General features: G+C 37.5%; 1 protein-coding gene and 1 pseudogene across 8 annotated transcripts in view; one reads left to right on the top strand and one right to left on the bottom strand.

The window, feature by feature from the left end:
• The window catches only part of BICD1 (BICD cargo adaptor 1), a 236,874-nt gene that overhangs the window by 61,433 nt on the left and 160,992 nt on the right, over nucleotides 1–14,449 (top strand). The gene's annotated exons all lie outside the window — the stretch shown is intronic.
• LOC109449996 (large ribosomal subunit protein eL34) lies at nucleotides 13,273–13,629 on the bottom strand (annotated as a pseudogene).

Below are 14,449 nucleotides of genomic sequence, written 5' to 3'. Positions count from 1 at the left end.
CTCCCCTACCAATGGTCTGAAGAGTGGTATAGATCAAGTATGTGGGTCGCTGTGCATTTCAAATGAGGCTCTTCTTTTTGAAATGGCTGTATTTATAAAACTGGAATATCACAAATAGACACTTGTCCTCTTTACTCTTTTGATATTTGGCTTCTTTTAAAGACTGGCTAATGTATTGGAAGAAAATACTGAATATGCTTTGATTTACTATCAAACACTCATAAGAATATACATATTATTGAAGGAATTCAGTCTTGTTTTATCTGATTCCTGAGGCACTATGGGTAGCAAATAACCAGTTATAAATTTAAATGTACACACTGCTTTTCTTTGTGGCAAGTCTTTATTTTTAGGTGCATATAGACATTTTAAATGTTAACTTTAGTTTGGTATATAATATTATCAATAATGTTTTTCTTATAATGTTCGCAAACAGTTTTTTTTGTGAGGGGCATATTGTTTTGAGTCGTTAAAAATATTATGATATAACTAATCAGCTTGCCTTCTAATTTAGTATATAATATGGTGAGCATTTATACTTTTAGGTACATCTTATTTTTATTCTGATGCCTACATACCAAAAAATAAATATATGGTAAAAATCCTACCTAGAAATCTGATTTTTGTGTATCCGGTTGTACATTTCTAGTTCATGTTTGTCTGACCACGTACATGTCTTAATAACAGCTGGACTTACTGGTATTTTCCAACTTAGATTAGGGCCTAGGTTGATATGTTTAAATTCAGTTATGCTAAACCTTGTGAAGTCAGGAAACAGGATGGTGATTGTAATTCTCAGAGATGTTTTGATGCTGAGATGTTTTGATGTTGTCTACCCCTATCACCACTGCTTTGCCAAGACAAGGAAGTACAAACCAGTCAGTGTTAAGCCATCACCTCCTTGATAAAGGACATAGACATAATTGAATGAAATTTAATGAAAAGGAATGTAACTGTTAACTGACTCTGCTCCATTGAAACAACTCTTTTAGGGTTTTCTTCTGTGCCATTGCCCTTCCCTGCGTAGTAAACGTTAATGCAATTATCTTGCTATTACTAGACCATGAGCTCTTAGGCAAGGAATCTGTCTTAATTTACTTTGCATCCAAAGTCTTTAACGCAAAGCCTAACATAGTGAGTGTGCAATAGATATTTTATGAAATAATAAATTTATACTGGAAGAAGATACCTTTATCAAGCATTCACTAATCAATATTGGTTAGTGTCAGAGAAAGACTAAGAAAATTAGAAAGTATAGGAAGTGACTAGTATTAAAACCTACCTGTATTACTTTCTTCAGCAATAATGGGAAAAATGAGAAAACAGTGTTTTGTAGGAATAGTACAATACTGGTTTCTTAATACAGAATAATGCAAATACCAATTATAATTTTTTCTATAAAAATTTTGAGGCATATTTTCTTCTGGATAGCAGGAGGTTAATAAGAATTTATCAGGATGATTTTTACCAAATGATACTTGTTTACATATGTGATTTGAGTTGCATTTAGCATAAACGTAATTCAGTTTTAGGTTCCTAATGACTGGTTTATACAATTATACACCAGTAGGGTAATACAATAATCATTATACTTCATTATTTGATAGTGAGACCTGTTATTTTTATCATTTAACTAATATCATGTGTACTTAGTTGGGAGAATTACTTAAATGAGCTAAGTCCGTCTCAATAATTCTTCCTGTTTAAAAAGTAAATCCAAAATAATTGTGCAAATGAAGATATTCCAGTGATGATGTCACACAGAAGTCATTTTTGAAAAATACACTTTGTGAGTGCTCTGATTTTCCAAAAGAAAGTTTTGTTCATATCCAGCTATATATAGTAAATGATGTTGCATTATATCTCTGAAGCCAAGTATAAAATAAACCTTTGGCTTATTTTTAGGCTCTGCCAACAAATATGAATCATTTACAAATAATTGGACCAGTTTATGGGAATGTCAACAGAAAAATACTGTACTAAGTCCACCTTGGACGTTAGTAATTTTCAGTGTGGTAACATGGCTCAGTCTTTACAGGTTGTTTTGTTTCTGAGAGCCAGAACCCAGCAGTTGCTGCCTTTCTCTCCAGGCTGTGTGCTGTTAGGACAGTAATGCAAGTGAGCAGTGTTGCCTGAAGATGTGCAAAATCAAGATAGTGAGGTCATTCGTTTTTTTCTAGCCGTGTCTTTTCTCAGTCCAGATTGCTTTTTGGCCTGGCTTGAGACCATTTAGAGCTCTGCTTCGTGCCGACATGATTGCTGTAATTCTATTCCCAAGAGAACACACTTCAAAGAAAAGTACTAAGGATCTGAAAAAAGGATGACTTCTGATGTCATCATGTTCTCCTTTTCATTATCTTTGGACAGCTGGACAAAGCCACATGTCCACAAGCATACTTGACCATGGCTTTATGATTTCGCAAATATTAATAATACTTGCTTTTCAATGATGTGATGGGCACGCATGCCAGTTCTGTTCAGGGCCTGGCTGATTTTATGTTTGGGATGTGCGTAAATCAGCGCTGCGTCTGTCCCCAGACCAAAATAGTGTTTGAAGACCAGTCATTATTCTAAAATAATTGGAAAACTGAAAATGTACAGGCATTTAAAGACAACCCTAAAATTTAAATTTAAGTTATTTTTTTAAACTTAGAAAATGCTTAAAATATTAAATGTAGTGAAGTTTAAAAAGATCTCCAAAGAAAGGAATGACTCAGCATTTCTGGTAGCATTTTAGAAAACATCCGCGTGACAACTCTAGAGAAGTTTTACACCTAGGTTACAGTAGACAATGGACTAAGACTCTTCAGCTCATTTGCTCAAAGCTGACACCAAGGCTGAGCACGAGCTGCTGAAGAAGCACTTTCTGGGTGTTGAACAGCTTCTTCTGGAGACAACTGTATACTTTTACAGGGCTATAGTGACATCATTTAAGAAATAAACATTTAACTTATATACTTTTAGAGATTGTCACATTAGGGACCGGATTAAAGCTATTTAATTACCTGGCTTCATCTTTAAAGAGCTAATATTTTACCCTCAGATATTTAGAAAGATTGTTAGCTTCTTTATGTCTGTAAATTCTAATCATGAAATTATATTGGGGGGGAAACCCAGCTTCCTTTTCCAATCTATGAATAAACATATAGAAAGTTAATGTTTAATTTATTTACCTAAGCTAGTATTTTTCTTATTGTTTTTAAAGAAGAAATATTTATATGTATCCCATTTATTTAAAGTTAATTAAAACATCTAAAATATATCAGCATATGGTTGTTTATCATCCTCAACAGACATAATAACTTTGAATCACATTTGTTTTCCACGCAATTGCTTTACCTTGCATCATCCCTTTTTTTTATTTCAACTCAACATTTCATCTCTAGCAAAGTTGCTTCTTAGATATCATTTAGCAAGATTTTATAATCTTTCATCACATTCACCATGTTTGCATGAACACATACAGCAGCCATGGTTTGAAGATTTTCTTCAGAATTTCATGCTTACAAATAATCTGCCCTATTGTCCCCTTATACACTTTTGTACTTTATAGATATTACATTCGAATTTTGAAAATATTATAGTTACTTGCATGTTGAAATATATATAATAAAGGACTGTCCCGCACATAAGGTTACACCTGTAAATGTGGCTTTGAAGGAGAGGAGGGCATGAAGAGAGGCATAGTCTTACTATTAATTAATTATGCTGAAGAAAAGATATGTGAAGTCAGGCGGCAGAAGATGAAAGTGGGAAAGTGGCAGTAAGCACATTTTGTCTTGGGAATGGGAGACCATTGAAAGGAAATGAAAGGAAACACTTAGTAACTGTGTTTGGTGCCTGAGGTCTTATCTCATTTAATCTTCAAAGTAACTCAGAGGCTTATTGCCAATTTTTACAGATAAGAAAATAATAAAAATAATAAAGCATTGCGTGCACTATGTACCAAGCTCCATTTAGGACTAGGTGCTTTTCATGCCTTATCTCTAATTCTTATAATAATCCTTTTACATGGTAGTATTACTTGAATTATACAGAAGAGGAAGGTACACCGGTCTTAGGCTAAGGATTCTTCTCGAGGCCACGAAGCTAAGTAAGTGATGAAACCTGATTTGGGGTGGGAGCCTACTTTCTTATCACTTCACCATACTATCTGAGAGGGTGAAACATCTGTCCGAACTGCAGTTTAGAAGGTCATGGTGTGGTCACAGAGGGTGGATTGGAGCTGTTCAGAGGCCGTAGGGATAGTGAGGAGGGGACAAAACTAAGATCTATTTAGGATGTGTAGGATGGAACTTGGTGTTGGCTATGACTGGATGTGGAAAGTGAGGAAAAGAGGAGAGTTGAGAATCTCAGAATGGATGGACAGTGGTTCCATTCACAAAGGAAGGTCCTGGGGGGAAGAGTAGTTTTAGAGGGTGAAGTTGATGGCAAGGATGTGTGAGTCTTTTTACTCCATGTTTTCTTTGAGGGGAGACATAAGTTGCATGAGATTCAAATACTCAACTCTCAGTTTAATAAAACAAATGAATAATTTATGCAGTTGGTTGTCATTTTATTCAAACTTAATTTCCAGAACATGTAATATAGAACAATTTTAACTACATGTTCACTAACTAAGTCAGATTGCATTCTGAGCTTAAAGGATGTGCAAACTAATAAACAATGGGCAAAGCAGCCGGGCAGGCGCCTTGAGGACCTAGAGGGCCTGGTAACCCGACCTGTTAGGTCAGGTGGGCTAGGAGCAACAGCATATCCTTTCCTGGCTGATACTTGAAATTCCATTAGCACTTTTATGTTTTGTTTGTTTGTTTGTTTTGGTCATAAGAGTTTAGTTGCTCTTTAAAAGTTACAATTGTGTAATTATGACAGTTTATGGCAACAATGCAAGTTAAATAAAGTCATATACAAAGTAATAGTTTCCTCTTCCTCTCCTCCCAAATCTGTCTGGATTGCTAACACTTAGGTGAGTATTCTTTTATATGTGTTTTTCAATATCTTTACATATATGAATTCATACGTAGGGTTTTTGTGTTGTTCTTATTTCTTTGTTTTTATAAAAGTGGGATCATGCCATCATGATTTTTATTTAATAGTATGGCCTTTTAAAATGCAGATATTTCTAGGACTGTAATTTTAAGGTACTGATGTTTAAAGTGTGAAGTAAATGGAACTGATTAAAGCAGAAAACCAGAGAGCCTCCGGGAGCATTGACGGGGCTGGGAGTGGGGGAGCTGGTAGGTGCCCAGGTTCTGCTTGGGTGGTCAGCACAGAGCACGCAGGTGTGGGTGTGTGTGAAAGACACCGATGGCGTGTTTGGCTGTCCCGTGGCAGACCTGTGTGATAATACCAAGGAAAAAAATGGAAAGTTTTGTGAGTGAATTAGCAGTGAATTTGATTTCTTGTCTTTTCGGCTGGATGGAGCATAATAGGTGACTGGTTTCCATGGCCGGCAAGAGCCTGTCCTGTCGTGTGGCCACATCCTGTCCATACTGGGTCTTGGCGAGAAGCCTAGATGATCCAGGCAACTGGGGGTCATTACATCACCCCATCTTTGCCCTGTGATGGTTGAGTTTTGAGATTGCTGGTTAGGATCTTATTCAGCATCTTAGATTTAGCGTGTTATGCAGGCAATGGGGAGAAGAGCGTACAAGAGAGGAAAATGTTCCACAAAAGTGTTCTTCTTTGTCAATGCATACCTTGTTCTCCTGGGATTTAATTACTTTGTCTATAAAATTAAGAGGTTGGAATAGATAATCTCTATGATGTTATCAGCTCTAAACTTCTATGATGCTGTATTTTAGAGTTACCTGGTCTACTTATTTATCTAACTGTCCTTTTCAAATTCATTCTAGTTTTTACAAAGTACGGAATACTGTTGCTTAATTGCAATAATTTCCCCCTAGCCTTTAGGGATATGTATTAACTGTTTTCTGCGTTTTTCCTCTTATCAGTTTCCACTTTGGTCACTCAGTTCCAGCCATAAAAATCCACCTTTTTCACACTTGTACTTTATCCCTGCACAGTTTTTTGTTGTTGTTTGTTTGTTTTTTTAACAATTCATAGTTCTCTTTTGAATACTTGGCCCAATCTCATTTCCACTGTGGATGCACTTTACCTTTCTAGTTACATCTATAATGTCAGAAAACTGATTCATTGTGTTTGTTTTCATTGACATATTTGTACTTGGCTTCAGAGAGCAGAACAAGGCCCAGTAGGGTCCCTGGGAGCTAGATTTTGGATCAAAATAAAGAAGTAACAAGTAGTTTTCCAAGAATGGAATGAGGCCTCCTTCTTTAGTAAGTAGTGAGGTCCCTGTCACCAAAAAAATTTAAGGAGATTCTAGCCAACCACTTGCTGGGAATACTGCCTTGGAGGGTTCATGCTTGGAAAGGGGTTTATGTCGAATGGTCTCTAAGGTGCCTCTCCAATCTGAATCTTTCCAGGTGTTCCAAGTAATTTCATATGTTTCTGTTTTTCACACTCCCGTCCTTACCACCAGATCACCGTGTTTCTAACATGGTTAAATATTTCTGTTTTAACGTTTAACGTTTAGCATTTGACAGTATTTAGGACTTTTGAATATTTGGAATATTTTCAAAGTGTATCAAAAGTTTATCTTCATTATGATTTACGTTTTGATTTTCAGAAGAAAACTGATGCATAAGAGAAAAGTTTAAGATGACTTCATCTGTAACTTGGGGAAAGTTTCAGTGAAACTTTAAAACTTGATACATTTTGAAGCTATGTGGTTGCTTTGAGGTTGGGGGGTGGTCTACTGCCTCCAGGATTTTTCTTTCTTTCTTTTCGATGCTTCACAAAGATGAACGTTTATTCTCAGAGACATCTGCTATTTGGGGAAGATAAACATTTTCGTACCAGGAAACTGCAAACCTATTTTCCCCAACCCCTTTTGTTTACTGTGCACCTTCAAATGGCCCCCAGACCCATCAGCAGCTCACCCGCCATCTCCTGCTAGGTGGGCTGCCCTTAGAGTCACCAGCCGAGACTGAGTGCTAGCTTCACTTCTTTTCTGTCTCCCCTCCCACAAACCCCTAGGATAGGAGAGTGGTCTCCAGGTATACCCCCATTGCCCTGAGCCCCGTGGGGCCATCTCTGCCTTTTCATATATCCATTTAGTGGTTTATTGATTATTTATTAATTCCACTAATGCACCGCCCCAAGTGTTGGGCTCTGCCCTGCCACGACCCCCACCAACCCTGGGGTGCCCCATTCTGCCCTTCCAGCTCCCTAATCGGCATCAGAATCTTTGTTTTCATACACACACACACACACACACACACACACATACACACACACACGATTAAATATTTTGTCATTTACACTTAGTCCAATATTTTATCATCTACATCGTCAACTATTTTACATTATGTACCAATCTGAGTTTTTCCTTTTGCTTTAGGTTGCCCATTACTTCTTGTTCTGCTTCATCTATTCACTCACAAGTTTGTATTGAATGGCTCCCATGTTGAGCAAAATGCCACTTGCTAAAGGTGAAATGTTGAACAAGACAGATAAGATGGAGCTCACTGAATGGAGTTTATATTTCAGACCTGGGAGACAGTTTGCAAGCACACACGGGCTTCAGGTGTGAGAAATGCCATGAGTGAAGAGATGGAGACTGGCTGGGGAAAGCCTGCTCAGAAAAGCCTCTCTCAAGAGGTGACATTGAAGCCCACACCTAAATGATGAGGAACCAGTCCTGTGGAGATTGGGGGATGTCATTTTTAGGAAGAGGGACGAGTGCAAAGAACTCTGTAATTAGGGGAAATGATAGGTCACCGTGCCCTGTAAAAAATAACCATTCATGTTTGAAAAATGACCATCTATAAAGTAATAAATTGACTTTGGGTTTTTTGAATGAGGTTTTGCATCTCAACATTGCAAGTATCTGAGCAGGGCCTACTTACCCCCCTGGGGGCTTCTTTTAGGAGAAGTGGGTCAGATCCAGTGACTTTCAATAAAGACTACTCATTAGGATCACCTGGGTGATTTATAAAACTACTGCTGCCCGACCTCACTCCAGGACAGTTCACTCAGAGTCATTGGAGGTGGAGCCCACACTTCAGTACTTAATCCCCCTCCTCTTGGGTGCTCCAGGCCGAGAATCCTTCTTAGAAACTTTCAACTCTGGAGTTGAAAGGGACAGAAGTGTTTGGTAAGAAAAATTGGGAAGTTATGAGCTAATGTGTAAACCTTAATTGCAGTCTTTTTACTTGTCTTCTCTATTTTTGGGAAATGAAGACACTGTAAAGCCTTTCAGAAAACCAACAACATCATCAAAAACATAACTGCATTAGTTAAGATGTATGTTAAATGACTGCGTTTAATTTTTATCCTTCAGGGTTGTTAAAAATTTCTTGAAAAGGTGTCTGTCTCCTTTGTTTTGCCTGTTTTGTTCTACTCTGTTTGAGTTGTTTATGCCAACTTTACAAATTTAGAAATAGAATATTAAAAAACAATTGCTTTGATGGATTGATCTTCAACTTCTGGAGTTATTTTCCATTTGTTTTTTTAGTTATACATGCTTACCGGTTTCAAATATTTTGTAGAGAAAAAATACTGCTCTAAAATGTAATATTTATCTGCTTGGTTCTATCTTTAAATTTAGAATTGAAAGTAAGAAGCTTGTTTACATGTATGGGAAGTACATAATAACAGTAGCAATTTCCTTAAGAATGTTTTGTTGCAGTTTGGCCGGGTCTGTAATAGGAGGTTCAGAATGATGGGTCTTTGTTTTTCTCTTGCATACTGCTGAGTAATGTGGAATCAAAGGCCACTGCTGAAGAGCCCTCAGCCATCAATTTTTGAAACTGAAAGAGGTTTATATTATACCGTGGATGTGCCTTGTTGATAAGCCTCACTGTTTGCCATTTTCTAGATGGTTTTAGGTGATTTTTGAAGTTGACCTCAGTGTGAGGTAACTAGATGGAGACAGGATGAGTTTAATCTTGTACGTGACTTCTTTTGTTGAGCTGAAGATACTGGCATCTTGCAGGTTATCTCTTTGTCATCCATAACTCACCATTTTTCCCCCTTTTAAATCACAATCTGGCTTTCTGCTAATATTGGTATGTGCACAGAGCCTTTAAGCTCAAAACTTCAAGAAAATATAATTAGGAAGGAAAAGCAACAATTAGAGAGAAAAAGGAAATAATGTGTTTGAAAACCAGTTATAAATACCTCTTGACTATTTGGATTATTTTTTCTAATTGATAAGGTTCTTAATTAATATTGATAATTCAGAATTAACTATTGTTAAATGATCTGGTTCTAAGAATCTGAGCAATAAGAGAGAGTCCTCAGGTCTTTTATCTTAATCATTGTAGTTATTTCCAACCAAGTTTTATGTGATTTTCTTATTTTAGTAAAATAAATCACATATCTTTGCAAGTCACATTGATGTGTTTGGGATAATGTGAACTATTATTTGCTAGAATTTAGACCAGGGTCTCAAAACTACAATTACATTTTTAGACAATAGTCTCAGTAAGACATTTCAGGAAAAGAATGAAAAGAACTCTAGACCAATGATATTTTTGGTCATCATTGATCAATTGCAAGTGAAAAAATTTTAAGTTGCATTTTAATTTATGATACCAATGTGATTTAGAAATTAGGAAAATGGACACCAAAGTAAATACTGTGAGCAGATAGGTCATTGCATAAAACCAAATCATGGTTCGTTCATTCTTTCTTCCAATAATGATATATTTAGTGCCTCCTATGTGTTAGGCATAAATCTTGGTGCTGAGATTACCGTAGAGAACAAACCCAACAAAAATCTCAATGCTCTTGAAGCTTACATTCTGCGGGGCTGGGGGGATGAGGAGGAGAGACAATGACAAAAGGAATAAGTAAAATAGAATGTTAGATGGGCCTAAATGGTATAGAGAAACATAGAGCAGGGAAGAGGGAGATGGCCCGTGAAGTGGGGAAAGGTTGCTATTTTCAATAGAGTAGTCAGTGAAAGCCTCCTTCAGAGGGATGGCAGAGAGGCCGTCTTGCTGGAGGGCATTCAGTGAAGGGGGTGAATAGAAAATGAGACCAGTGAGAGCATGGGGTTAAATGATGGTTGTTACCAGAACTTTGGCTTTTGCGCTGAGTGAGGTGGGAGACATTTGGAGGGTTTTGAGCAAAGGAGTCACAACGTCCTACAATTTTTCTCCCCAAATGAGATAGTCTTGCTATATATTCCAGCAAGACTCGAACCTCCTTCAGGGCGAAGGAGTTTAAATTAACCTGGGAGCTTGTGAGATATGTTGTATTCTTCCACCTCCACTCTCTCCCCATAGCAAGTGTTTAGTTTAATAGATGTTGATGGTATTGCATTAATTTCAGTTAGAAAAAAAAAAAAAGATGACATTATTAAGATAGCTGGCTATTTTGAAAAGAGTTTGAAATAGACCACTTGTTAGAAAAATCATCATTTGTTTGACTAATTAAACTACTTTACTTGAAAAGACACTGTGCTGACTTGCCTGGTTCCTTGTACCTGATTACCTACCTTTCCTCTACTCTCTGTCCCTTATTCTGGAGCCTAAGAGCCAAATCTAAAGTGACATAAAGACAGTTTCAACATTGTGTTACTGGTTCTGTGCTACAGTTGATATTGTGGTTCCTGAGAGCCTGAAATGAATGCTGGTCATTTATTCATTTCTTTATGTATTAAATATTTAGAGAGCATCAGTTATATGCTAAGCATTATGCTGTGTATACAAAAATGAGGAAGACATAGTCTTTAAATTAATTATTTACTGTTGGAGGTAACAGACATGAATAAATGTGATTATGCTATTTTATTCAAAAGACCATAGGCTTTGAGTTAGAATGAACTGTATTTCAATCTCTTTGGTAGTTATGTGATCTTAGGCTGGTACTTAACCTCTATGAACCTCACTTTTCTCCTCTGTAAATGGAGGAAGATAATCACTGTGGGTGTTAAAAGCAAAAATCCACGTAAAGCATGTAATGCAGTTCCTGACAAATAGTAAGCACCTGATAAATGATGTAGGTGATGGTGATAAAAATAATAATTAATCATAATATTAAAATAATCGTTGGCTGGGCTTGACAGAACACCATCATAGAGGGCAGCAAACTCAACCTAAAAGAATCAGAGAAAATGTCTTGATTAAGGCAACAAGTAAGGAGGCATAAGGAAAGAGGAGGGATTTTTCATGCAGCTGAGAGGAGCCGAGTCGTTCAGGAAGAGCAAACAACCTGCCAAGGAGGGAAGATTAGAGAGATTGTTGCTTGTCAGCCGCCGTGGTGTTGCAGGAGGTAGTATTTGGAATAGAATGAGAAGTGGGAGGTGAGCGTGGACCAGTGGTTTGGAGCCCAATGGTAAAGGGTCTTCTAATGATGTTTGTCAGTCCCTGGCAGGCAAGGCCTTGGTGTCGCTGACAGTAATGATGTCTGCCACAGGAAGGCATGGCCCGTGAGAGCCAGGTCCACTGACACTGCAAGAAGTACCTCCAACCAACTATTGGTCAGGAAGTCCCATGCCCAAGACCAGAGAGCTACTAAACATGAGGTCAGCTGCTCCCATGCCCCCTGTTTGGTGTGTTTTAGCCTCATGGCCTCCTTTGAATTAAAGGGTGACAACTTCCCAGTCTTACCTCAGTTGTGACCAGGTTGCCTAATTGCCCCTTTCGTGTGGGTTCTCAGTGTCCTCTGTCCTTCCATGCGGTTGGGCTGGGGCTGCTGACGACCTTGATTTCTCACACACTCCACTGATTCTTGACTCTCTGAGCTCTGAGAGCCACTAACGTCCTACCGTCTTGATTTGATTCTAACCTGCTGCCCAGACAGGTTGGATACTGAACTCTTTCTATACTAGACTTAAATATTCCCTTGCCCATTGGCTTTGCTAATTAGGATGAATTGACATTTTTCTCCTCTCTCTTGTCTTTTGTTTCAGTTGCCTTTGATTCAGGTTCAACCTCCATTCTGCTTCTCCTCTGGGAGAGTTTCCCTTATTCCTCTTGAACAGGTCAGGCCACTTATAGGAATGCTAAAGAGCTTAAACTTTATTCTATATGCCATTGGGACAGCATTGACAGTTTCAAGGCAAGAGAGCAATATAATTAGCTTTATGTTTTAAAACTGATCTTTGGCTTTATTCTGGCAGTACAGTGGTCTAGGACCTCTGACTAACCCTTTTGCTGGGAACAATTAAAAATGCTAAATAAAATATAAAACTAGCACGAATAAATTAAATAAATTAGCACGTGCATTAAAAATAACACGAATAAATTTTCTTAGGATGCTCAGTGGCTAAACCTGAATTAAGACAAGAACCCTTAAAAGTAAGCAGTGCATCAAAGCTGACTGTTGCTTTGAGTGCATTTGCTGAATTAGATAAAACTGAGAGGAAATAGGAGACAAAGCCTAGAACTCCAGCCCCACCCCCCAAGTTTCGGGCCCCAAAGGATTTCATGCTCAGTGTAAGGGAGAATGGATATACTGGCCTTCCCTACCTCCATCGGGACCACGTGAAAAATTGGGTGTCTCTCCTCAGACTTCATATCACCAATTAAGGATTGCAGACTGTTCACACAGAGAGTGTGTACGTGTATGTGTATGGAGGGGATGAAATCCCAAGAAACCTGAAGGTTAGAATTTAGAGCGATCCCAGGTTGGTCACGCATGCAGACATCTGTCAGAAGCATTTGCAAACTTGCTTTGAAGAACCCTATTGTCGTGATGGCCTACAAAGAATCTTCACAGATAATATTCTAAAAAAAATATGAGCCCCCAGCAAAAAAATAAAATAAAATATACAAGGAACAAGGTCCCATTGACTCCACATTGTCCTTACTTTGTCTTGTCAAACTTTAGATTATTTGTCTCACTGGTAGATGTGAAAGGGTATCTTGTTGTAGCTTTAGTTTGCATTTTTGTGACCATTAGCGAGGTTAAACATCCTCTTAAATATTTACAGGCATTTATGTTTCTCTTCACTGAATTTTTTTCTAATGTCTTGCCCATTTTTCTATTGGGGTTGTTTATATTTTTCCTATTGATTTGTAGGAGTGTACATCTATATCTGTATTCTGTAGACTAAGCCTTCTCAGTTATATATGGATGTTAGAAATTTCTTTTCCTAGGTTGTGTCTATTCACTCTTTCAGGAGTGTCTTTTGATGAAGAGAACTTCATAATTTTAATTTAATTGAGATGTTACTCTTTTATGTTTATAGGTGTTTTTTTTTTACAGCAGAACAAACCTTTTAATTGTTTTTATTACTCAGCAAAGCTTAGTTTTTAATTTAGCTTTCTGACTCTGTGCTTGTGCCTTCAACACTTTCACAATGATTATCTGCTCCTTGATAAGGAAAGCACGCTTGATCCTGTCACGGACACATTTAGCACACATGGCTCCACCATACGCCCTGCTGACATAGTTTTTCATTTTAGACAACCTCAGAAGTGAGAACTTTAGCTCTCCCAGCACAAACTACATGCCACATGTAGATTTTGGTGTATTCCCAACCTTCTTGGTATAAAGGTGAACAATTCTATTACCCGGGGTTCGGGACAGCCTGGTTTTGTTGGAGGCTGTATTGTAGGACAGCCTCCGACGGTATCTCAAATGCTGGACCATTCCCCAGAAGAGATAGATTGTGTTTTTTGATTCTTGTTTAAGAAAGCCTTTCTTACTACTATAGGGTCATAAAAAGATTCAATTATATTATTTTCCAAATATCTTATGGTTTGCATTTTATATTTACATGGAATTGATTTCTGTGTTTTCCATAATTTTTCATCATAATTTTCTCCCCATAAAATTGGATAAACACGTATCTCAACACCACCAGTTACTGAACAGTCCTTTTTTCCTCCACTAATCTTCAATGTCTGCTTTGTAATAAGCATAGGCCTATTTCTGGACTATTCAGTTTCATTGGTTTGTTGTTCCATTCCTATGCAAATACCACATTGTCTTATTTGAGCTTTACAGTATGTTCTGGCTGATGGAATACTTCTCCCTAGTTTGTTCTTAAGGAGCCATTGGCTTTATAAGTCTTCTTCTTTGCTCCCATTGACTCTTTGCTTTGATATGGCAACATTTACAAGGAAACATTGAGTGAATAAGGGCAGATCACACTGTTTATTTCTATCTCCCCAGTAAGTAAGAAAGGGAGGGGATACTGGATGTCCGATTCTGGCTGTTCTAGACTTTGTGTACGTTTTAATAAGAAAAGCAGGCGAGCTCCAACAAAGGAACTCAATTGTCTAAATAGATGTTACTATAAACCTTAATGGATCTAATTCTTAAGAAGTTACTTTGGAGGAAAATATTGATAGCTTTTCATAAAGTATTAAAAAATATACGCTGTAATCTCAAAGTCCCTTTTGTGGCTTTTGAGCAAGCACATGCATATTTCTAAATTAAACAAGCATCTGAAATATCTTATTACCTT

The sequence above is a fragment of the Rhinolophus sinicus genome, linkage group LG02, assembly GCF_036562045.2.
Source record: "Rhinolophus sinicus isolate RSC01 linkage group LG02, ASM3656204v1, whole genome shotgun sequence".
NCBI classification, from domain to species: Eukaryota; Metazoa; Chordata; class Mammalia; order Chiroptera; family Rhinolophidae; genus Rhinolophus; species Rhinolophus sinicus.
The sequence above is the reverse complement of the archived record's forward strand: the minus strand, read 5'-3'. Positions and strand labels throughout refer to the sequence as shown.